Source organism: Microcaecilia unicolor, chromosome 3 (genome assembly GCF_901765095.1).
Source record: "Microcaecilia unicolor chromosome 3, aMicUni1.1, whole genome shotgun sequence".
In the NCBI taxonomy this organism is placed as follows: domain Eukaryota; kingdom Metazoa; phylum Chordata; class Amphibia; order Gymnophiona; family Siphonopidae; genus Microcaecilia; species Microcaecilia unicolor.
The window spans coordinates 223,686,741-223,713,003 of NC_044033.1; the positions used below are offsets into that span (position 1 = coordinate 223,686,741).

The following is a 26,263-nucleotide window of genomic DNA, read 5'->3' on the forward strand; positions in this document are numbered from 1 at the left end:
TTAGTGAGATGAGTTGAAATTATTCTTTGCAAAGTGCATGTATACTGTACATACTGATTCTGATTTGTAGCTGGTTGATGTGCATCAAAACTACTTCACCATTCTAAACTTCAGGATATTATAGAGCAACATTATCTGCAGAAGTCTGAGGTATAGAGAATTAATGAAAGGAACATGCACTATCCCAAAATCAATGCTGTTTATGAGATATTGAGACAATGTTCATCTTCCTCAGATATGGACAACTGTGTGAAATGTCGAGAGGACCACTGGCCCAGTCATAAGAGAGATACTTGTATACCAAAACTGATAATTTTCCTGTCCTATGAAGAGGCTCTTGGGATAGCTTTGACTACCAGCTGCATTTTCTTCTCTCTTATCAATGCAATCATTCTGGGAATCTTCATTCATTACAGAGACACACCTATTGTGAGAGCCGATAACCGAGACATCAGCTATATCCTCCTCATCTCCCTTATGGTCTGCTTTCTATGCTCTTTGATTTTCATTGGCCGTCCTGAACCCGTGACCTGCATTCTCCGTCAGACTACCTTTGGGATGATTTTCTCTATCTCACTCTCTTCCATACTGGCAAAAACCATCACTGTGGTTATGGCCTTTCATGCAACCAAGCCTGGAAGTAAGCTCCGGAAATGGATGGGTTCCAGGATCTCCTATACTATAATACTTTCCTGCTCTCTTTTTCAATTTACTCTCTGTCTCATCTGGTTGTTTTCTGCTCCCCCATTCCCATATCACAATATGCAATCAGAGATTGGGGCAATACTAATTGAATGTAATGAAGGGTCAATGATTGCATTTTACTGTGTTCTGGGTTTCCTAGGATTTCTGGCTTCTATCAGCTTCATCACTGCATTCTTATCAAGAAATCTACCTGATAGTTTCAATGAGGCCAAGCACATTACTTTCAGCATGCTGGTGTTCTGCAGTGTTTGGATAACTTTTATCCCAACATATCTGAGTACAAGAGGAAAATACATGGTAGCAGTGGAGATATTTGCCATACAAGCTTCCAGTGCTGGACTCCTGGGATGTATCTTTATGTCCAAATGTCGCATTATGCTATTAAGGCCCGATATGAATAGCAGGAAATCTATAACAAAAAACAACTGACATGAATGTTGTTCGTTTTTTTTTAAATTCTGTGCAAGTTCAAGCTATGCTAATTCAAATTTGTGGAATTATCTTTGATTTGGATCTTTAATTTAATTTGTGAGTGGGGGATGAAAAGTTGGGGTCTGGTGTCTTTCCGGGTGGTTTGGCTTATATATTTCTTAGTAGTAGGTGAAAAGGAAAGAAAAAAGAGATTAGCCATCATAAACTACAAGCTGTGGTGTGCTGGAGTCAGCTCGCACCGGCCAGGAAGAGCCGGTTGTTAAATTTTTTGGCATCTTGCTAGCCGGTTGTTCTGGAAGTGCGAGCCAGCTTGCTTCTCCTTCCTCCCCCCCCCCCCCCCCCCCCCCCCCCGAGCTGAAGGGTCACAGACTCCCAGCGTATACCTGGATTCTTCAGGGCAGGAAAGATCCCCAATCTTTCCTGCCCATTGATGGTAGTGACCCTCCTGCAGCCGCATCACTCTTTAAAAATGGCTGCCGAGACTTCCAGGGGCAGCCTTGCAAGACGTTCGCTGAAGCCTTGCGAGGCCGCCCTTGTAAGTCTCAGCGATCATTTTAAAGAAGATGCGGCTGCAGGAGGGTCAACACCGGAAGCAGACAGAAAAGACAGGGGATCTTTCCTGCCCCGAAGAATCCACTAGACCACCAGGGATCCTGCCTTCAGGTATGCGCTGGGAATGGGAGGGACCCTTCAGCTCGGGGAAGCGGGGAGAAGGTCTGTAATAGGTAGGTGAGGAGGATACTGTAAAAAAAAGAAAAGGATACACTTTTTTTTAAATGTTGCAGGCTTCTGCATAGGGATGTACACAGAGGAAGTATAATAAGGGAATAACGTTTCACAGGTAGAGTAGTAATTTGTTATAAATCGTAATCAGTGTGTCATTTGGAGGGGCTGGATAATGGGACACTAACCGTGTTACTGGTGCAGAGATTTTTTTTTCTCCTGGTAAAGGGCTTCTAGAACAGACATCATGTTATGGGAATAAGGTGCTCAACGTTCAGAGTTCCTATCTATTTATTTACTTATTGATGGCACTTTATCCCACATTAAACATGAATTAGATTGGAACATGGGAGTATTAAGAAAAATAATTTCCCGGAGAGAGTAATGCATTGCCCCCCCCCCTCCCCAGGCTCTCTCCCGGGGTCATCCATGATTCCCTCCATGGATCATCTGGTCATTTCGGGCACCTTATTTTGCCCTATTCGTAATAAAAACAGGTCTAGCTGAAAACATTGAAGTTTTAGTCCTGGACGTCTTTGCTTTGTTCCATTATGGCTCAAAGATGTCCAAGTTTAGGAACGCATAAGTCCCAACTCGAACAAGCCCCTGATGCGCCCCCTTGAGATTTGGATGTCCTTCTGAAGGACTTCGGAGAAAGACGTCCAAAATTGGGTTTCGATTATACCGATTTGGACGTTTCTGTGAGATGGATGTCGAAATGCCGATTTATGTCACTTTTTGGACATCCATCTTTTTCGAAATGAGCCTGATAGTCTCACAGACTCTGCATGTTTCTTGGTTTGGCTCCCTAGGCAAACATATATTTGTGGGCCCCCTACCAGGGACCCTATCTCCAGAGGTGTAGCTAGGTTTTGATGTCAGGGGAACAAACCTTTGTAAATTAAGCACTGGTCGGTGTCGGACAGGCGGCAGTGCCGGTATTGTTGCTCAGGTGAAGAGATTGCAGCTGGCAATGATTAATACAGGCTGCCTCTGCTGCGTCCCACCTGCGAGGAAACTGGAAGTTACATCAGGAGGTGGGAGGTATTAGAGGTCCCAGGACCGGCCAGGGCAGGCTGTCTTCTTAACTGTAAGTAAAATTATTAAAATTGTGACCATCACCTCAGGAACACTCTTTCTACCTGTAGAAACTCTGTTTAAATCAGATGGGCTTTTGTTTATATGGTGACTCTATACGATGTGGAGTCCAGTAGTCCTGAGCATTTTTATTTCTGGTGACCATAGGCAGCCCTTGCCCCAGAGTCTACTTTCACCTAGAGCCGGAAAACTTACCACACTATAGCAGTCCTAATCCACCTATGAAAAGCTAGTACTATAAATATTACACTGGGCCCAAGTGCACCAGCTACTGCGAAACTGGAACAAGCTGAACTGTTACAGATTCTTACACAGACACCACACACTAGCAGAATCCTTCACCTTAGCTGCACATGTAAAATATGGACAGACCCTCACTTGATACAAAATAGAGGACAATAAGAAACATGCAGACAAAAACTGAAATGGGGACCCCCCCCCCCCCTCAAGAAATCCAGACTATAACCAGCAATATTAGTAAAAGAGATATAGAAATGTATTGTCCCCTCTACTTTGCAAAATAAAAATAGAAAAAATGTACATTTTACAAAGCAGGCACAGCTCAGTCCTTAAAGCTAAAAAGCTCCAATAAATAAATTCAAAATAAAACACTTTTTTCTACCTTTGGGCCCTGTTTATTAAGCAGCGTTATAGGCACGTTAATGTTTTTAATGCTCGTTAACCATGTACGTGCCTACAATATCCTTATAGGTGCCTACATGGTTAGCGCACGCGCTAAGTGTAGGCATGCTAAAAACACTAACGCACCTTAGTAAACAGGGCACTTTGTTGCCTGGGTATTTTATTTTTTCAAGCATGTTGGTCCCAGTTTCTTCTTTTGTTTTCCTGTCTGTCTTCTGCTCTCTTTCCAGTGGGTGTGGTCCATTTGTCTTTTCTCCACTTTCCCTTTCTCTTCTATTCCCTCACTATATCTGTCTCTGATACATTTCCTCTTTCTCTGTTTTCTCTCTCCTCCTCAGATTTCATCTTCTCACTCTTCAGTCCTCCACCTATATTTCACTTACCAGTACCTATCAACTTTCCATCTTCTCCTCTCACCCCTACCTCTCCTGTCTCACTCCTTCTCTGGCATCGTATTCCCTTTTCTTTCATCCACTCCCCTTTATACAATTCTACCCTCTGAACTTACCATCGTCCTCTCACTCATCTCTCCTTGAGAATGCCATGGTCTCTCCCCACATTGTTCCACCATGCCAATATCTCCTTTCCCTCTCTCTTCTTACATCCTTATATAAGTACTTAAGTATTGCCACACTGGGACAGACCAAAGGTCCATCAAGCCCAGCATCCTGTTTCCAACAGTGGCCAATCCAGGTCACAAATACCTAGCAAGATCCCGAAAAAGTTCAATACATTTTATGTTGCTTATTCCAGAAATAAGCAGTAGATTTTCCCCAAGTCAATTTAATAATGGCCTATGGATTTTTCCTTTAGAAAAACATCCATGCATTAATGATTTAAATCCCTTTATTGCAGCATGAGTATTCCGCCAGTGTCACTATGCTTATGTTTTAATGATCTGAATGCTTCTATTGCAGTCCTATAACAAGTTAAAAAGCTCCTCTGTATGCTTTAATGATCCAAATGCCTTTACTGCAGCATGAGCACCGCCAAATCTAATTAATCTATGTGTTATTCTCTGAACTCTGCCCTATAACAAGCTAAAAATGCCATTGCCTCGCTTTGCTTTAAACACAAGGCAACCTAGCAGCTCTCTTCTAAATGCAAAGTAAAAAGAAATCATCTCATACAATGATAAATTACAAGAACAAACGCTTATTGTTGTAACATTGTAGCAAAGAATTCTATGATAGTTGCAAGTATAAATGCCTAACTGTATTGCTACCCTGTCTGCAGAAACAGTGTAACAAGAAACTCCTAAAACTCTGATTAGCACAATTACCTTAACTACACTGCTACCCCAGGTGATAGTTCGCATGCCCCGGTGATAATTGCATGCCTGCGCAGTTCAGCGCTCTCCACCTGTTTGTTTACTGCAATATGGTAGAAAAACTACTAAGATAATTGCATGCATAGACACTCTGATTGTATGACTCATATGGCTACTATGCTTGCCACAATCACTGTAGTAAGCAACCCAGAATCTGGCCAACCTATATGTCCCAACTGCATTGCTTTTAACGCCTGCTCATAACTGTCTCTAAGTGTATTACTCTTAATGCCTCACTATAACTGTTTCTAAGTACATCACACTACAAACATGAACACTAACAAACTACTGATAATAACATATCTCATTCCCATAATTTACCATGCATGGGCCTCCCACAACATCAAAAACAACCCAACTGCAATTCATCAACTCTATATACAACCTATGAACAACTCACCAGACCAAAAATACAACAACCAACCAATAGGAAAAATCCTCACATATGAACACCAACAGAAAGAGAAAAAAAAGAGCAACAATGACAAATTCAACCACCGAAGAAACAGACAATTAATAAAAATAACTACATCTAACCTCCCTACAGAACCATACCGCTCAATCCGAATAGGATACATCAACGCTAGATCAGCAGTAAGCAACTCAATAGACATAATAGACTGGATCACCACAGAGAATCTAGACCTTCTATTCATCACGGAAACTTGGTTCCACGGCCCAACAGACCCCGCCATCATAGAAATATGCCCACCAGAATACAAAATCACCCACTGGGCAAGAAACGGAAAAAGAGGGGGCGGAATAGCCATAATTTACAAATCCGAGTTCACCACCACAACCACTGGTGAATCTACCTCACCACAACTCGAAATTGCCTCGACAAGAATCACTCATCTGAAACTACAAGGACACCTTAACACAATCCTATTCTACAGACCATCAGGAAAATGGAAAGACTCCCAAACGCTACTCATGGACTTCATCTCAAACACATGTGTCTCTGCCTCAAACATCCTCATAATAGGAGATATCAACCTACACCTTGAAGACGACACCTCAACAGGCACACAAGAATGCAAAGAATTCTTAAAACTCTGGGACTTACACGCACCTAACACTCAACCAACACACAAAAAAGGACACACACTAGACATTATTACACACAAATTCGACCCAGACTCTACTCTCCTACTCACAGACACAAAATGGACACCCACACCATGGACAGACCATCATAAAGCATATATCTCCCTCCACTGGTGAAAAATACGTACGAACGTAGCCAATAAATAGGAACGAACAACATATACCACGAGAGGAAAAATAGACCCCACAGCATTCTGGCGACAAGTCTACCAAAATGAATGGTCAACAAACACTGATACCATTCAATTCCTCCAAGAATGGGACGACATATGTAAGACAACATTAGACACAATTGCCCCAATCCAAACCAGGACATCACATAGGAAAAAATCAAACCCCTGGTTCACCGAGAAGCTGAAAGAACTCAAAACACAAGTCAGAAAGCTAGAACGCGCATGGAACAAAAAGAAAGATGAACACACACTGAACGCCTGGAAATCACTCCGGAGGACATACAAATATACCATAAAACAGACTAAAAGACTACACTACAAAACAATGATTGGCCCAAACTACAGGGACACACACAAACTCTTCTACCTTGTAAATAAACTGCTGGACACCACACCAGTTACAAACAACAACAAAGATACACCAGGGGTCGACGACCTCGCGAAATACTTCAAGGAGAAAATTATACAATTACGACTCAAAATACCCACCAGCCCTATCGAATACGCCACACTCCTAAACTGCCTAGACCCTGAAGACGGAATATATCCAGCAGATAGGATCTGGACCAAATTCGAATTAATATCAGAAGACTCCATCTCTAAAACACTCAAAAAATTGGCCAAATCCCAATGCAAACTAGACATCTGTCCAAACAACCTCATGAAATCAGCTCCTCAACAATTTATAACAGACTTAACAAACCATGTGAACTTCATGCTACAAAATGGACTTTTCCCAAAGGAAAAAGGAAAAATTTTACTCACCTCAATACCCAAAGACACAAAGAAAAACGCAAGCGAAATAACTAACTATAGACCAGTAGCATCTATACCACTAATAACCAAAATAACCGAAGGGATGGTAACCAAACAACTCACAAACTATCTCAACAAGTTCTCAATACTACATGATGCTCAATCAGGATTTCGGTCAAACCACAGTACAGAAACAGTACTAATTACCCTAATGACCAAATTTAAACAAATGATTGCAACCGGCACCAATATACTCCTCTTACAATTTGACATGTCAAGTGCCTTTGATATGGTCGATCACGAAATCCTACTACACATACTCGAATATTTTGGCATAGGAGGCAACATCCTAAACTGGTTCAAAGGATTCCTAACCTTACGCTCATATCAGATTACATCAAATTCAACTACGTCTGCTACATGGACACCTGAATGCGGAGTACCGCAGGGATCTCCCCTATCGCCAACTATCTTCAACCTAATGATGATTCCATTGGCAAAACTTCTATCAAACCACAACCTTAACCCTTACATATATGCAGATGATGTAACGATATATATCCCTTTCAAACAAGACATTAATGAAATCTCCAATGAAATCAACCAGAGTCTACACATCATGAATACCTGGGCAGATGCATTCCGATTGAAACTGAACGCAGAAAAAACTCAATGCCTCATACTTACCTCCCAATACAACACGAAGAAATTTACCGCTATTACCACACCTAAACTAAATCTGCCAATCTCAGAAACTTTAAAACTCCTTGGAGTCACTATCGACCGCCACCTAACACTCGAAACTCACGCGAACAACACAACCAAAAAGATGTTCTACTCCATGTGGAAACTGAAAAGAATAAAACCATTCTTTCCAAGATCTGTCTTCCGCAGCCTAGTGCAATCACTCGTACTCAGTCATCTGGACTACTGCAACTCACTATACGCAGGCTGCAAAGAACAAATACTGAGGAAACTTCAAACAGCCCAGAATACAGCAGCCAGACTCATCTTCGGAAAACCAAAATACGAAAGTGCAAAACCCTTACGTGAGAAACTGCACTGGCTCCCACTCATGGAAGGTATCACCTTTAAAGTATGTACCCTGGTCCACAAGATCATTCATGGTGAGGCCCCTGCATACATGTCTGACTTAATAGACCTGCCACCCAGAAATGCCAAAAGATCATCCCGAACTTTCCTCAATCTCCACTTCCCTAAGTGCAAAGGCATAAAATACAAAGCACTGCATGCCTCAACCTTCTCTTACACAAGCACGAAATTCTGGAATACACTACCACGCAACCTGAAAATGATCTATGAATTAACCCACTTCCGCAAACTATTGAAAACTCATCTCTTCGAGAAAAGCTATGGCAAGAATCAAAACACATGAAGTCCTTACGCACTAACAGAGATGGGGCAATGCACTCTCTTCTGATCTCTCTTCCCCTTATTCTCACCACACTAAAAACTCTACCCACAGATGGAACTGTTATACCCTAATGTTCTCTCGCCATTGTTCTATCGCCGATCACTTCCCCTTTGTTACATTCTACTGTTCCATTCCCAAACTATGTTTGACTTTGACTTGTTTTCCCAAAATATGTTTGACTTCGACTGTCTTCCCATAACTCTTCTCAATATAACCCATAACCATATTGTAACCAATGTAATTCCATGACTCACAATGTATTGTAAGCCACACTGAGCCCGCAAATAGGTGGGAAAATGTGGGATACAAATGCAATAAATAAATAAATAAATCCAAACGTTTTTTTAAATCCCGCTAAGCTAACTGCCTTTAACACATTCTCTGGCAACGAATTCCAGAATTTATTTACACGTTGAGTGAAGGAAATTTTTCTCAGATTCGAATTAAATTTACTACTTTGTAGCTTCATCGCATGCCCCTTAGTCTTAGTATTTTTGGAAAGAGTAAACAAACAATTTACGTCTACCCGTTCCACTCCACTCATTATTTTATAGACCTCTATCATATCTCCCCCTCAGCCATTTTTTCTCCAAGCTAAAGAACCCTAGAAATTTCAGCCGTTCAATTCAGTCGCCCTTCTCTATACCTTTTCTAATTCCACTATCAAACTTATTTTCGAACGAGGACGCTCATCTTTCGACACAAATCGGAAGATGGACGTCCTTCTCACAGGGTCGTCCAAATCGGTATAATCGAAAGTCGATTTTGGATGACCCAACTGCTTTCCGTCGTAGGGATGGTCAAAGTTCAAGGGGCCGTATCGGAGGTGTAGAGAAGGCCGGACTTGAGCGTGCCTAACACTAGGACGTCCTCGACCCATAATTGAAAGAAACAAGGACGTCCCTGACGAACACTTGGACGACTTTACCTGGCCATGATTTTCTCATGACCAAGGCACAAAAAGGTGCCCAAACTGACCAAAATTTATCACCACAAGTGTAACAGGTGGGGGGGGGGGGGGGGGGCCCGGCTCCACCTGCCTGAAGTGCCCTGCACCCACTAAATACTGCTCCAGGGACCTGCATACTGGTGTCAGGGAGCTGGGTATGACATTTCACACTTGCATACAGGCTGGAAAAAATATATATTTTTTAAATTTTTTGGGTGGGAGGGCGTTGGTGACCACTGGGGGAGTAAGGGGAGGTCATCCCCGATTCCCTCTGGTGGTCATCTGGTCAGTTGGAGCATTTTTTTGATACTTGGATCTAAAAATAAATGGACCAAGTGCAGCTGGCTGTTACATCTGTGCTCACCTCTCCCTCTGGTGGCCAGAACCGGGGGCTGCTATGGACTATCACTCGTTCCAGACTTTAGCCCTGTCCAGTCCGGATCTTCCAGGCGGCCGGATTTCTCTTTTTTTTCTGGACCTGTTCAGCTCCCGTAGTTGCCTGGTGATTGCTGAAGCTGAGCCTCAGTTGCTGCTGGGCTTATTAGCCATTTGGAAACTCCCTGCCTTTGCATAGCCCATTTAGTTATGTTTCAACAAATGAGAGATCTGTTTGACAGAAAATATTTTTATTATTTTGACTTTTAAAGCACTTGTCCCTGAAACATGCTCAAACAACAGAATAATCCATTTGTGTATCTAAAAGGTAAAGTTCTACAAACCAGATGAAGATGTGGTTCCATGTGCAGGGCCGTGCCAACACGGTAAGCCGGGTAAGCACGGCAGGGGTGTGCCGTCCTCTGGGGGGCGCCGCTGCACCATGCTTACCTCGCCCTCCCGCTCCCATGTCCCAACTGCCCGCCTCTTCTCTCCCGCAAGATCCCTTTCCTTTTTTTTCTTCTTTTAAATTTACCTCCGTCCGGCAGCACAGCATCAGTGAAGGTGGCGGCGCGCCCGACGTGTCTAGCCTTCCCTTCGCTCAGTGTTCCACCTTCTTCTGACATCAAGGAAATGACATCAGAAGAAGGCAGGACACTGAGCGAAGGGAAGGCTAGACACTTCGGGAGCGCTGCCTCCTTCACTGACGCTGCACCTGCGCTGCCGGATGGAGGTAAATTTAAAAGAAAAAAAAAAGGAAAAGAATCTTGTGGGGGGGAGAAGAGGGCAGGCAGTTGGGACATGGGAGCGGGAGGGCAGGGAGAGAGGAGCATGGATGTGAGGGCAGGGTTCATGGAAGGGAGAGAGGGGAATTGCTGGATAGGGATGAATGGAGGGGGCAGGGGACAGATGGGCATGGATGGATGAGAGGGTAGGGCTCAGGGAGAGAGGGGAATTGCTGGATAGAGATGAATGGAGGGGGCAGGGGACAGATGGGCATGGATGGATATGGATGGATGGAAAGTCAGGGCTCAGGGAGAGAGGGGAATTGCTGGATAGGGATGAATGGAGGGGGCAGGGGACAGATGGGCATGGATGGATATGGATGGGAGATCAGGGCCCATGGAGAGAGGAGAAATTGCTGGACATAGAGGGGAGGGGAGGGAAGAGAGATGAAGGAGATGGGATGAGGGAAAAGGAAGAGAGCAGAAAAAATACACAGGGTTACGCAGCGCTGTACAAGTTTAGCATGGGGAAGGACAGTCCCTGCTCAAGAGAGCTTACAATCTAAAGATTACAAACTATGTAGTCAGTGTAGGTAACTTACAACTTATGTAGTCAATGTAGGTGTCCCGTCCCGGGCTCTTACCTGGCGGCCCGCAGGAGGGAGCGGTAACCAGGGGCGCCCACGGGATCCGGGACAGCGGGATGAGGCTGCCGACAGGGCCGGCGCTGTCGCTGGCTGCTCCGAGGCCGGCGATCCGAGGGAACAAGCGCCGGCCTCGGAGAAGGAGATCCGCCGGCCAAGATGGCGGCGCCGGCGTCGTCGTCCTCCTCGTTGGAGCAGGACCAGCGAGGCAGCTCCGCCCACTTGCGCCGGATTGGCGCACCAACGGGGAGACTCCGCCCGCCAGACAGGGGCACCAATCCGGGCCCCCTCTGCCTGCCTGGGCGAAGAGGATTGGCTCCAGCTGTTACCAGAGGAAGGACGGGTGGGGGATTTAAACCCCGAGATGGAAGGGATCCAGCGCTTCTGTTTTGTTTGTCAGAAGCCGACCCAGGGGTTGCGTCCTGCTAGCCCCCTTCAGAGACTGTGTCGTCCGCTAGCCGTCCTTGCTAGCCTACTCCAGAGACAGTGCTCCTCTTCAGCTAGCCGTCCTGCTAGCCCCCTTCAGAGACTGTGTCGTCCGCTAGCCGTCCTTGCTAGCCTACTCCAGAGACAGTGCTCCTCTTCAGCTAGCCGTCCTGCTAGCCCCCTTCAGAGACTGTGTCGTCCGCTAGCCGTCCTTGCTAGCCTACTCCAGAGACAGTGCTCCTCTTCAGCTAGCCGTCCTGCTAGCCCCCTTCCGAGACTGTGTCTTCCGCTAGCCGTCCTTGCTAGCCAACTCCAGAGACAGTGCTCCTCTTCAGCTAGCCGTCCTGCTAGCCCCCTTCAGAGACTGTGTCTTCCGCTAGCCGTCCTTGCTAGCCAATTCCAGAGACAGTGCTCCTCTTCAGCTAGCCGTCCTGCTAGCCCCCTTCAGAGACTGTGTTTTCAGCTAGCCATCCGGCTAGCCACCTCCAGAGCCTGAATCTTCTCTCGGAGTCCTAGCCGCCTCTGCTAGCCCTCCCTTAAAGACTGCGTGCTTACTGTCAGCCAGGTCAGCCGTCACCCCGCGGTTCCAGCAGTCCTGCTGGCCGCCTGCAGCTGAGGGCTCAACCCTCGGTGAACGGTGGTCGCCGCGGGTGAAGATTCGGGGTGCTCGGCTGCCCTCTGGGGCCTTGTGGGGCCTCGGGGAACTTGAGGGCTCACCAACCAAGAAACAACAGGGACGCGACAGGAAACGGAAGCCATGAGCTCGCCAACGCCACCTGATCTACGGGACCTGGCCAAGGTACTCCAGCAGCAGCAGGAGCAGCTTAACGCCCTGTCTGGGGCGCTTCAGAACGTATGCTCGCAACTTTCCACGCTTCAGGTACAGAACCAGGCCGCTGCGGTCCAGGGGGCCGCAGCGGCTCCCCGTGTGGGAGGGTTCCGCATGGGACCTCGGTTCCCTGAACCAGCTCGATATGATGGGACCCCCGGAGGCTGTCGGGGGTTCCTCAACCAGTGTAACCTGGCCTTCCGGATGCAACCGGAGACATTTGCTTCGGACCAAAGTAAGGTGGGCTACATTATGGGCCTCTGCGAAGGGAAGGCCCAGGCCTGGGTGGCCCCCCTAAACGAACAGCAAGACCCCATCTTGGATGATTATAGTGAATTTCAGCGCCGGTTCCGGATGGTGTTCGACCTTCCCAGGAGACCCTCCTCCGTGGCGTCGGAACTGCTGCGGATTCATCAGGGAGAAGGGACGGTAGCCGATTACGCCATCCGGTTTCGGACCTTAGCCACGGAGCTGCGTTGGAATCCGGAGTCCTTGATGGCCATCTTTATGGAAGGCTTACAAGAACGGATCAAGGACGAATTGGCTGGACGGGAGGTCCCAGGACAATTGGATGCCCTCATCTCGCTCTGTATACGAGTAGACACCCGGTTCCAGGAGCGAGCCAGAGCCCGGGCGGAGCGGCAGAAGTGGGCGCGAGGGACGTCCCGGATGGGCAAAGGGCCATCCCCTCGCCAGGGGAACCGGGACTCCACGGAGCCCGGGGAAGAGCCGATGGTGATGGGCCGTCAACGGCTGGCTCCCTCCGACAGACAGAAACGCCTGTCGAACGGACTGTGCCTCTATTGTGGTGAGGCTGGTCATTTCATCCGGACTTGTCCCGTCCGGCCGGGAAATGCTTCCCCCAAGGCACCCTGAGGGGAGGGTTCTTGGGGCACTCCGCTCCCCTACCGGACTCCTTGATAACCCTGCCAGTAATGTTACGGTGGCAAGAGGCCACGATCCAGACCCGGGCCCTGGTGGACTCGGGGTCCGGGGGCAACTTTATCGGACTCGAACTGCTGCAGCAAATGGGCTGGCCTACACTCCCGCGGCGGCCGGCGCTGCGAATAACCTCCATCCAGGGAACTACCCTTCCCCAGCCGGTCACGGAGATCACCCCCGTGTTGGGATTACAGGTGGGGGAGGATCACTGGGAGGAGGTCCAATTCCTAGTGCTATCCCGGACCATCCACCCGGTGGTCCTGGGGCTGCCGTGGCTACGGTGCCACAACCCTATTATCGACTGGCCCGGGGGAAGGATTCAAGCTTGGGGTAGTCCCTGTCAGCAGACCTGTTGTAAGGGCCGGGCTGGCAGCTGCCCTGCCTTAAATACGCTGCCCGGTGAGGGACGGGTAGAGCTGGGCTCGCTGCCTATGGATTATAGAGACTTTGCTGATGTGTTTAATCCCAAGGAAGCGGAAGTGCTACCGCCTCATCGGTCTTTTGACTGTGCCATTAATCTGAAGGCGGAAACCGTGCCCCCTCGGGGCCGACTGTACACTCTGTCCCGAGGAGAGTCCAAGGTAATGCAAGAATACATCCGGGAGAACCTGCGGAGAGGGTTCATCCGGCCCTCTACGTCTCCAGCGGGGGCGGGATTCTTTTTTGTTACCAAGAAGGATGGATCCCTGAGGCCCTGTATTGACTATCGGGGATTAAATGCCATCACCGTGAAAGATCGTTTTCCTCTCCCGCTCATTCCCGAGCTCTTTGACAGGTTGCAAGGAGCGCAGATATTCACTAAATTGGATTTGCGGGGGGCCTACAACTTGGTTCGAATCCGGTCAGGGGACGAATGGAAAACGGCTTTTAACACCCACGAGGGACATTTTGAATATCGGGTGATGCCGTTCGGCCTATGTAATGCCCCTGCGGTGTTTCAACGCCTTATTAACTACGTGCTAGAGGATTTGCTGAACTCCACGGTGATGGTATACCTGGATGACATTCTGGTTTACTCTAAGGACCCCGCGGAGCATACGGGCCACGTCCGCGCTGTGCCGGTTAAGACAAGCCCGTCTATTCGCTAAACTCAGTAAATGCGCTTTCCATCAGCGGTCATTACCCTTTTTAGGACATATTCTGCTACCCGGGGGCCTACAGATGGAGCCAGACAAACTCCGGGCAATTCGAGAGTGGCCACAACCGTTGGGATTGAAGGCACTGCAACGGTTCCTGGGGTTCGTAAATTACTATCGCCAGTTTATCCCTCAGTATTCCCAACTGACAGCGCCACTGACGGCGCTCACCCAAAAGAACGCGAAGGTCCGGGATTGGCTGCCAGAGGCGCAAGCGGCTTTTCGTCAGGTAAAGGAGGCCTTCGAGTCAGCGTCCATCCTGCTGGCCCCCGATCCCGAGAAACCATTTATTGTAGAAGTGGACGCGTCCGCCTTGGGGGCCGGGGCGGTCCTCTCTCAAGTCAACCCCGGAGGCCGGCGTCAACCGTGCTCATTCTTCTCACGAAAATTCTCCCCAGCAGAACGGAATTATACGGTAGGGGATAGAGAACTCTTGGCCCTGAAATTAGCCCTGCAGGAATGGAGGCACCTGCTGGAGGGAGCGGAGCACCGATTTACGGTAATCACTGATCACAAGAACCTCCTATACCTCCAAGAGGCTCAGCGGTTAAACCCCCGACAGGCCCGATGGTCGTTATTCTTTGCCAGGTTTCACTTTCAGTTAGTATTCCGGGCGGCGTCTCAGAATACCCCAGCGGACTCGCTCTCCCGAGCCTTTGAAGCTCCTGAAGAGACCAAGGAGGTCCATCCTATGTTAAATCCCGCATGTCTCAGTGCGGCTACAGGGGAAGTTGCGCCGACTAAGGAGTTCGTGTCGGCCGCCGACTGAAAAAGAATAATGCAATGGGGGCACTCATCTAGATGGGCCGGGCACTTCGGGTATCAAAAAACCCTCCGGTTCATCGCGAGACAGTACCAATGGCCGCAAATGAGGCGGGATGTTCTCCAATTTGTTACCTCGTGCCCTGTATGTGCACGGACCAAGCCATTAACAGGGCCCCCCGTGGGGGACCTGCAACCACTGCCCGTACCGACCATTCCCTGGACGGAGTTATCCATGGATTTCATCACCGACCTACCCCGCTCCCAGGGCCATACTGTGATTTGGGTTGTGGTAGACCGTTTCTCTAAAATGGCTCATTTTGTTCCATTATCGAGCCTTCCTTCGGCGGCCTCTCTAGCCCAGGCTTTCATTCAACACATTTTTCGGCTACATGGGCTGCCCAGTCGGATCGTCAGTGACCGGGGACCCCAATTTACCTCACGCTTCTGGAGAGCCTTGTGCACGGCTTTGGGAGTAGAGACTCATTTTTCATCCGCCTACCATCCCCAAACCAACGGCATGGTCGAGAGGATTAACCAAACATTGAAAGGATTCTTGCGGGCATTTGTCAACCAACAACAAGATAACTGGGCCTCTCTGCTTCCATGGGCCGAGTTTGCTTATAACCAGAGTGACCATTCATCCTCAGGACACTCCCCGTTCTTCTTGGTATACGGACGACATCCTCGGCTTCCAGGGCCGTTCCCTTCGACAGCGGTAACCCCTGTGGGGGACCAAACCCTGGCGGATCTGCAGAAGGTCTGGGGGATGGCTAGGGAGCAACTACAGAAGACCGTTGCCCAAGATAAGGTCTTTGCCGATCGCCACCGGCGACCCGCCCCAGTGCTCCAGCCGGGGCAGAAGGTATGGTTAAGCACTAAGTACCTGAGGCTCCGGGTGCCCTCCCGGAAACTGGGACCTCGGTATGCTGGACCTTTTGCTATCCAAGAACGAATTGGACCAGTCACGTACCGGTTGCGGTTACCAAGAACCCTGCGAGTGCACAACGCCTTTCATATCTCCCTATTGAAGAGATTTCGGGGGTCCAAGTGGCACCCTCACCCATCCGAAGAGGAAGCTCTCGAGGTTACTCCTGATCCGGAGTATGAAGTAGAAGAGGTCCTCGACTCTAAAAGGCGGCGGGGAAGGCTGTATTATTTGTTATCATGGAAATATTTCGGTCCCGAAGACAACTCCTGGGAACCCGCTGCTAATGTACATGCTCCAGAGTTGGTTAAAGCCTTCCACGCCCGATATCCGTCCAAACCCGGGCCCCGGGAGAAGGGGGCATCCGGGGAGGATACTGTCCCGTCCCGGGCTCTTACCTGGCGGCCCGCAGGAGGGAGCGGTAACCAGGGGCGCCCACGGGATCCGGGACGGCGGGATGAGGCTGCCGACAGGGCCGGCGCTGCCGCTGGCTGCTCCGAGGCCGGCGATCCGAGGGAACAAGCGCCGGCCTCAGAGAAGGAGATCCGCCGGCCAAGATGGCGGCGCCGGCGTCGTCGTCCTCCTCGTTGGAGCAGGACCAGCGAGGCAGCTCCGCCCACTTGCGCCGGATTGGCGCACCAACGGGGAGACTCCGCCCGCCAGACAGGGGCACCAAGCCGGGCCCCCTCTGCCTGCCTGGGCGAAGAGGATTGGCTCCAGCTGTTACCAGAGGAAGGACGGGCGGGGGATTTAAACCCCGAGACGGAAGGGATCCAGCGCTTCCGTTTTGTTTGTCAGAAGCCGACCCAGGGGTTGCGTCCTGCTAGCCCCCTTCAGAGACTGTGTCGTCCGCTAGCCGTCCTTGCTAGCCTACTCCAGAGACAGTGCTCCTCTTCAGCTAGCCGTCCTGCTAGCCCCCTTCAGAGACTGTGTCGTCCGCTAGCCGTCCTTGCTAGCCTACTCCAGAGACAGTGCTCCTCTTCAGCTAGCCGTCCTGCTAGCCCCCTTCCGAGACTGTGTCTTCCGCTAGCCGTCCTTGCTAGCCAACTCCAGAGACAGTGCTCCTCTTCAGCTAGCCGTCCTGCTAGCCCCCTTCAGAGACTGTCTTCCGCTAGCCGTCCTTGCTAGCCAATTCCAGAGACAGTGCTCCTCTTCAGCTAGCCGTCCTGCTAGCCCCCTTCAGAGACTGTGTTTTCAGCTAGCCATCCGGCTAGCCACCTCCAGAGCCTGAATCTCCTCTCGGAGTCCTAGCCGCCTCTGCTAGCCCTCCCTTAAAGACTGCGTGCTTACTGTCAGCCAGGTCAGCCGTCACCCCGCGGTTCCACCAGTCCTGCTGGCCACCTGCAGCTGAGGGCTCAACCCTCGGTGAACGGCGGTCGCCGCGGGTGAAGATTCGGGGTGCTCGGCTGCCCTCTGGGGCCTTGTGTGGCCTCAGGGAACTTGAGGGCTCACCAACCAAGAAACAACAGGGACGCGACAGTAGGTAGCTTACAATCTAAAGGTTATAAACTATGTAGGGAAGGTGGTTAGGCGCCAAAAGCAAGGGAGAAGAGATGGGCTTTGAGTAAGGACTTGAAGATGGGCAGGGAGGGCGCATGGTGTATGGGCTCGGGAAGTCTGTTCCAGGCATAAGGTGATGCAAGGCAGAAGGGGCGGAGTCTGGAGTTAGCGGTGGTAGAGAAGGGTACAGATAGTAGTGATTTGTCCTGAGAGGGAGGTTACGGGTGGGAACATACGGGGAGAAGAGGGTAGAGAGGTAAAGGGGGGCTGCAGATTGAGTGCACTTGAAGGTCAATAGGAGAAGCTTGAACTGTATATGGTAGCGGATCGGGAGCCAGTGAAGCGACTTGAGGAGAGGGGTGATATGAGAGTATCGATTCACGCGGTAGATAAGACGTGCGGCGGAATTTTGGACAGATTGAAGGGGGGATAGATGGCTAAGCGGGAGGCCAGCGAGAAGAAGGTTGCAATAGTCAAGACGAGAGGTAACGAGCGAGTGGACGAGGGTTCGGGTGGTCTGTTCAGAGAGGAATGGGTGAATTTTGCTAATATTAAAGAGGAAGAAGCGACAGGTCTTAGCTGTCTGCTGGATATGGGCAGAGAAGGAGAGGGAGGAGTCGAAGATGACTCAGAGATTGCGGGCTGAAGAGACGGGGAGGATGAGGGCGTTGTCAACAGAGACGGAAAGTGGGGGAAGAGGAGAAGAGGGTTTGGGTGGAAAGACAAGGAGCTCGGTCTTTGCCATGTTCAGTTTCAGATGCCGGTTGGACATCCAGGCAGTGATGTCTGAGAGGCAGGCCGAAACTTTGGCCTGGGTTTCGACTGTGATGTCGGGAGTGGAGAGATAAAGCTGGGTGTCATCAGCATAGAGATGGTACTGGAAACCATGTGATGAGATCAGCGAGCCCAGGGAAGAGGTGTAGATCGAGAAAAGAAGCGGTCCAAGGACAGATCCTTGAGGAACCCCAACAGGATGACATAGCCGGTTAAAGATTGTTACCAGTCATTTTCAGCAGTGATAACCAGTTAAGTGCTGCCGAGAATGACCAGTTAACCACCGACAAGCGATTTCACCGGACGGCGGTCGATCGTGGCCGGTTAACTTGTTTTGAATATCAGCCGGTCTAGGTTCAGTGGTCTCCAATCTTTAAGGCTGAAATACATATCCTATTGTTTAAAACCGTAGGAATATGTATTTCACCGATTACCATTATTTTCTTCCTCACTAACTCCCCTCCCCCCGTATACTAAGCCGCATGGGAATGATGACACAGCCCATTCAAAGTGAATGAGATGTGTTGGAATTGCTGCACAGCTTAGTAAATAGGGGGTAAGACATCCTATATCATTATTTTTCCTTGTTAATTTTTCATTTTAATATTTTAACACTACAAAACATCCTAGCTGGGTCCGATGAGCTTGCAGATAAGTGATATTGCACTTTTTCTGCCAACTTCCAGTCATTCTGCTCGGCTGTTTTGTAGTGTTTAAATATTAAAATTTAAAAGTCACAAGAACAAAGATATTAATGCACAGCTTTTGGTAGTGGGGAGGGAGATGTGTGACAACGATTATACTAGTCACAAGTGGGATGCACCTTTATCTTGGGTGTGGATCATCATTATCAAGTCCCCCAGACAATATGAGACTTTTTTCCCCCTTATAATTAGTTCATTTGAATGTTGTGTCTATTTTTCTGTTGTAAGAACGGGCAGTCTTCCCGCAATTATGGCACGAGATCATCCGATGAAGCCGGTCAGGCGAAACGGGTGTCTGTCAGAATCTTCACAAGATAAAGATAAGTGTACTTGATGCATGATTATACTTAATGCCAGTAATGAAGAAATGATAACGTATAAAGGATCTTTGCAAGATCACAGCGAATGCTAACAATGAAGAAAAGATTGTGGGGGTCGTTTACTAAGGCCCACTGGCGTTTCTAGTGCGCACTAAAAATAAGCATGAGCTAAACACTAGAGACGCCCATAGGAATGCACTGGCATCGCAAGCATTTAGCACACGCTAAAAACCAGCGAACCTTACTAAAAGCCCCCTTAAGTGTTTGTATAATAAAAATACAAGACACAAAAAGTTACTTAAAAGGTTGGGGCTCATGATATACATAAAGTAGCCATATGGTGAATGTGGCAGTTTTATCATTTAGCGTTGTCTGAGGTCCTTTTTTGCCTATAATTAAAACATTTCTTTCAGTAATGTTGAAACAGGATCAAATTGTAAATTTTATAATATTAGAGTCACCATGAGGAGCAAGTTTTCATGAAGGCATTCTCGCAGGATGGGCATCCATCTTTCGTTTCGATAATACGGTCGGGGACGCCCAAATCTCAACATTTAGATTGACCTTAGAGATGGTTGCCCCCCCCCCCCCCCCCCCAGGTTTTCAGCCATAATGGAAACCGAGGACGCCCATCTCAAAAACGACCAAGTCCAAGCCCTTTTGTCATCGGAGGAGCCAGAATTCGTAATGCACTGTTTCCCCTGACATGCCAGGATACCAACCGGGCACCCTAGGGGGCACTGCAGTGGACTTCACAAATTGTTCCCAGGTGGATCGCTCCCTTACCTTGGGTGCTGAGCCCCCCAACCCCCCCCCCCCCAACCCACTCCCCACAACTGTAAACTACTACCAAAGCCCTAAGGGGTGAAGGGGGCACCTACATGTGGGTAGAGTGAGATTTGGAGTGCTCACATTTACCACCACAAGTGTAACAGGAAGGGGAGGGGATGGGCCTGGGTCCTCTTGGCTGAAGTGCACTGCACCCACGAAAACTGCTCCACAGACCTGCATACTGCTGTCATGGAGCTGGGTATGATATTTTAGGCTGGCAAAAAAAAATTTTTACAGTTTTTTTTAGGGTGGGGGGGGGGGGGGTTGGTGACCACTTGGGGGAGTAAGAGGAGGTCGTCTGGTCAGTTCGGGCACCTTTTCACGGCTTAGTCACAAGAAAAAAAGGACCAAGTGCTCATCAGGGATGCCCTTCTTTTTTCCATTATCGGCCAAGGACGCCCATCTCTTAATCATACCCCAGCCCCGCCTTCGCTACATGCCGACACGCCCCCGTGAACTTTGGTCGTTCCCACGCCGGGAAGCAGTTGAGGACGCCCAAAATCAGCTTTCAATTATGCCAATTTGGGCGACCCTGAGAGAAGGACGCCCATCTCTCGATTTGTGTCGGAAGATGTGCGCCATTCTCTTTCAAAAATAAGCCTGCACGGGTTACATAGTAATGAGATACAAAATATGCAAATGTATATAAAGCAGCATATTACTATGTAAATTCTGAAATGTGACTTGAGTTATCACCGGAAAATCATGGAAAAATAACCCCAACCAAAAGCTAGGGCTATTTTACCATGCTGGTAACATCTTGCCTCAATGCTGTGGCCTGATGCTCCCGGGCTGCATCTGACAAGGCTATTAAATGTTCCTTCACACCTTCCTGATCCAAACCCCCAATTCCCCGATCAAACCCCCAATTCCCTGATCAAACCGCAACTCTCCTAATTCAAGCCCCCCAACCCCCCTGATCCAAGCCCTAACCCTCCCAATCAGATCCCAAATCCCAATTAATCCCCCCTTCCCAATTCAAGTCCACCCTCCCCCATGCCCAATGCTCCCAGCACCATGATTTTCTGGTGATCATAATCATTTATTTTATGCTTATGTTTAAGCTATACCATTTGTCTGAGGTACAGCCAAAGATGTTTAACATATTTATAAAGGATCTGGAAATTGGAACAAAAGAGGTGATTAAATTTATAGATGACACAAAACAATTCAAGGTTGTTAAGAAAACATGAGGACTGTGGAACACTGCAGGAAGACCTTAGAAAATTGGAAGACTGAGCAGCCAAATGGCAGATGAAATTTAATGTAATCAAATGCAAATGATGCACATTAGGAAGAATAATCCAAATCATAGTTACCTGATGCTAGGGTCCACTTTGGGGGCTAGCACCCAAGAAAAACATTTAGGTGTTGTTATAGACTATACACTGAAATTTTCTGCCTAGTGTGTGGTGGCAGCCAAAAAAACAAACAAACAGAATGCTAGGAATTATTAGGAAAGGGATGGTAAATAAGACTAAGAATAATATAATGTCTCTATATCACTTCATGGTGTGACCTCACCTTGAGTACTGCATTCAATTCTGGTCGCCGTATCTCAAAAAAGATATAATGGAATTAGAAAAGTTTCAAAGAAAAGCAACCAAAATGATAGAGGATGGACTTCCTCTCATATGAGGAAAGGATAAACAGGTTAGGACTCTTCAGTTTGGAAAAAAGGAAGGGAAAGGGAAATAGGTCTTGATATACCGCCTTTCTGAGATTTTTGCAACTACATTCAAAGCAGTTTACATATATTCAGGTACTTATTTTGTACCAGGGGCAATGGAGAATTAAGTGACTTGCCCAGAGTCACAAGGAGCTGCAGTAGGAATCAAACTCAGTTCACCAGGATCAAAGTCGACTGCACTGCACTATCCACTAGGCTACTCCTGCTAAGAGGAGATATGATTGAGGTCTACAAAATCATGAGTGGTGTAGATTAAAAGTGAATCAATTTTTTACTTTTTCAAAAAGTAAAAATGCTATGGGACACTCAATGAAGTTATGTGAAAATGCTTTTAAAAGGGATAGGAGGAAATATTTTTTTTTCACTCAAAGAATAGTTAAGCTCTGGAACATGTTGCCGGATGATGTGGTACCAACAGTGAGTGTTATCTGGGTTTAACAAAGGTTTGGACAAGTTAAGGGTGGAAAAGTCCATAGTCTGCTATTCAGACAGACAATGGGAAGCCACTGCTTGCCCTAGGATTGGTAGCATGGAATCTACCTACTATTTGGGTTTCTGCCAGATACCTGTGACCAGGATTGGTCACTATGGAAACAGGATACTTGGCTAGATGGACTGCTGGTCTGACCCAATATATCTAATCTTATGTTTTTGTGGTCCTATATACATTCAGGTACAATAGGTATCCCCAGTTTCTCCTGTACTGGCTGACTCCTTCTCAAAAATGGTGTCCTTAGTGGTATCCTCTGCTGAAATATTGTTCCAGTTGATTGAATGGTTAAAGTCTCTTCAATAAAGATCAGATTGGTTCAGAGTGTTAGTCAGTGCTCACAAATATGATACAATGGCATCTCTGTACATTCATTATTATTGGTTACCAATTCATTTTAGGAAATTAAGTTGTTGATGCTAGCCCATAAAGCTTTCTTACTTGGCCTCAAGTGTCTCCTGCATTCTTAGGAAGTCTTTGCAATCTGAAAATAATCACCACTTGACCCTCCCACTAGTAACCAAGACACGTTGGGATATTACCCATAGGGGTGCGTTCTTTTGGTGTGTTCCTAGTTTGTGGAACAAAGTCCCAAGTTTAATCTAAATGGAGCATTCCTGTGTTAAATTTAAGAAATTGTTAAAGACTTAGGGGCAGGATCCAAGATGGCCGCATCTTACTAAGACGCTGTGAGTCTGGGAACTTCCCGATCTTACAATGCCTAAGCGCAGAGGAAAGCTAGTGACCAGAGCCTCGCCACTAACTCCCTCATTACCTGGATCTATTGAGCGATTTCTGAGACCACAGAGAGACATGCAGGATAGCGGTATGCTGCCAGTAGGGAGAGTTGGCGTTCCGGGAGAATCGACCTCCCCTGGCCTTGAGACCACGCTGAGCCCCGCTATGCGCACCCCGCCTCCCCAGCCGGTTGGAGCTAGTTCCTTTCTCGATGACTCGACAGGGTCTCCCCGCGAGGGTAATGTAGACCCCGAAGAGCGTCGAGTTGAAGGTTCGATTGCATCAGAGAGAGGAATGGAGGGCTTTGAGCCTGGGATACCGCCACGGATTGAGGGGAGAGGGACTGAGCGTCAGGATGAGGTACCGGTGAAGATTTCTGAAAAGTTTGCAATTCCAATGGTATTAGCAGTCAGACCAAAGGAGGTAACACTTGAAGCTTTATGGGACTTGGTATCTAACCTGGGACAGACTTTTTTTAAATAAGATCATGAGACTATAACTAAAGTAAATGCCTTAGAAAGTACCTTACAAGGGACAGAGGAAAAGATTAAAACAATTGAAGATAAATGGGAAAAAATGGATCAAAGAGTTATGAACAAATTTTGATGACAAATGACTTGACAAATCTTAGGAGAAAAATGGAAATGTTTGACAATTATACCAAAAACTACAATCTAAGATTAATCAATTTTCCTAGGATTAAGACTGTTGCTCCTCTGGATATGTTAAAACGATATATGCGGGAAATTTTGAATGTACCAGAGCAAAATTTGCCTCCATTTACCTTAGCATATTATATCCCAGGAAAGGAACCAAGTCAAATGTTGGAAAGTTCATTAGATGTGTCTCGTTTGCTTGAGACTTCTGACACCGAATTAGCAACAGCCGCGACTCTGGTTGCGACTGTTGCACTATTACCCGATAAGAATTGGATCTTTTGTCTCTTTTTCCGTAATAAAGATAAACCCTTTTTGGGTCTTAAAGTATTATTATTTCCAGATGTCTCTAAGGAGACACGGAGATGAAGGAAACAATTCTTGCTCCTTAAGTCTGAAGTGTTGCACTTGGGGGGTACCTTTTTCTTAAGATACCCCTGCAAGTGCATAATAAGACTTGCGGAGAAGAAATATGTCTTTACAGAATCAACACATGTATCCACTCTGATATCATCGGTGACTAGGGATAAGCATTGAAGTACAATTGACTCAGCTTAGTAAGAATTTGATATCCTCGTGTTACTATTTTTGGTAATTTACCTTATTTACTCCCGTAATTCTTAAATTTTGGATCCCAATTTATGGACTTGAGTATCAATAATTACCTGAATGAAATTTTTTTCTTTAATGATTTTGTAATATTCTTATTTTGGTGATACTATCTTAATCAAGATGTTTCTAGTAAAATTGATTAAAGTGAATAAAGAAATTAAAAAAAAAAAGACTTAGGGGCAGATGTACAGAAATCCGGCACAGTAGGCAGTATTGCTGGAAAAACACTGGCTCAATAGCGAATTAGATTTCCAGTCAATGCTTAACATTAGTAACATGCACATTATTCACACGCTGTTAGTTTTCAGCATTGGTCAGAAAATGAGTTCGAGCATTTCTGGCACATGCCCACAAGAAGTGTCTATCCATTGATGATCATACCCCTCCTAATCTGCCCCCTCAACATAATTCCCGGTGGATCAGTGGACCCCTCCTGCAACAAAAACATCCCAGGCGGTCCAGTGGACACCCCCCCCCCCCCACACACACACACACCTAAGAACATTATTGGTGGTCTAGTGGACTCCCCAACCCCCACCAATACTAATGGGCCAGACCCTCTAGGGGCCACTAAAAGCCTTGATGGTCTAGTGAAATTCTCATTCACCCCCCAGACCCCTCAAGGTACCCTAACATTGAAGGCAGGAGGACAGCCTACACCCTCCTGCCTCTGAACCACCTGTTTCAAAATGGCGGTGCCCAATCTCTGCCCAGTGCATCCTCTTGGATTTTATTACCTTTACCATGTAACCCAACTTACATTTTCTTTTCATCTTCTCATTTCAACCCTAGTATTTATAATATGTAAACCATTTAGATACTTTCCGGATGATATGAAACGCTATTTAAGTGGACCGAATAACTCCTGACTAGTTAAATAGTGTTAAGCACTAATATTCACTGCAAGATAAATGGTTATCTCCGCTGAATACTAGCACTTAGCACAAAGCAGCTAACTGGCTATATTGCACGATATAACTGACTAGCCATGAATATTCAGCACTTGGCCGGCTATGTTTGGCAGCCAAATTGGGCCACTATAATCTTAACTGCTCAGTGCTGAACATTGACTTGGCCGGTTATGTTTAATCCAGCAATCAAAACCCTGGATATTCAATGCCAGACATCAGAAATGTATCGGCATCTATTATCCAAACTGAGAGTCGATTGCGGCACTTAGAAGGCCTGCCCTCAGCGGGCTGAATAACAACTGTTTTATTTTTTTTTTGTGGTATATTAAATAAAAAAGAAATGCAAATTATGATAGTCCATTTGTTTGCATGGTATTCAGGAACATGACATCTCCTGTCATCTTGGACTTTGTCATGTGAATCCTCCCTCTCCCAAATACGTCTTTGGGTTAACATCAGTGGCTCAGCATCACAGCATATCGCAATCTAGTACACATCACAACAGTTAAAAGACCAACAGACAGTGCATGCCTCCTTGATTGGCTACACAGGACAACATCAGTGAAATGACAATCCTAAATAGTCCCAGTGGTGTAGCAAGGGCGGCTGCCTCCCGGGGCAGTTCGCTGCTGCGCACCCCCCTCAGCGCATCGTTAATCCTCCCCCTCGGTGCAACCCCCTACTGCTGGGAGCTGCGTTGGCTCCGCTGGTTCCCTGCTCTCCCTGCCCCAGAACAGGAAGTAATCTGCTCCGGGGCAGAGGGAGCAGGGAACCAGCAGAGCCGACACCCCCCAGCGGCGTGCACCCGGGATGGACCGCCCCTCCCGCCCCCCCCCCCCTTCCTACGCCACTGAATAGTCCACACCATCCCAACACAGCTTCCTTATGATCAAGGTGCAAATACAATCATTGTGAGGTAA

The 26,263-nt window shown here is 47.6% G+C and overlaps 1 pseudogene; it reads left to right on the forward strand.

The window, feature by feature from the left end:
• Positions 1-4,583, forward strand: part of LOC115464408 — a 30,175-nt pseudogene extending 25,592 nt beyond the window's left edge.
• Positions 4,584-26,263: the final 21,680 nt, after the last annotated feature.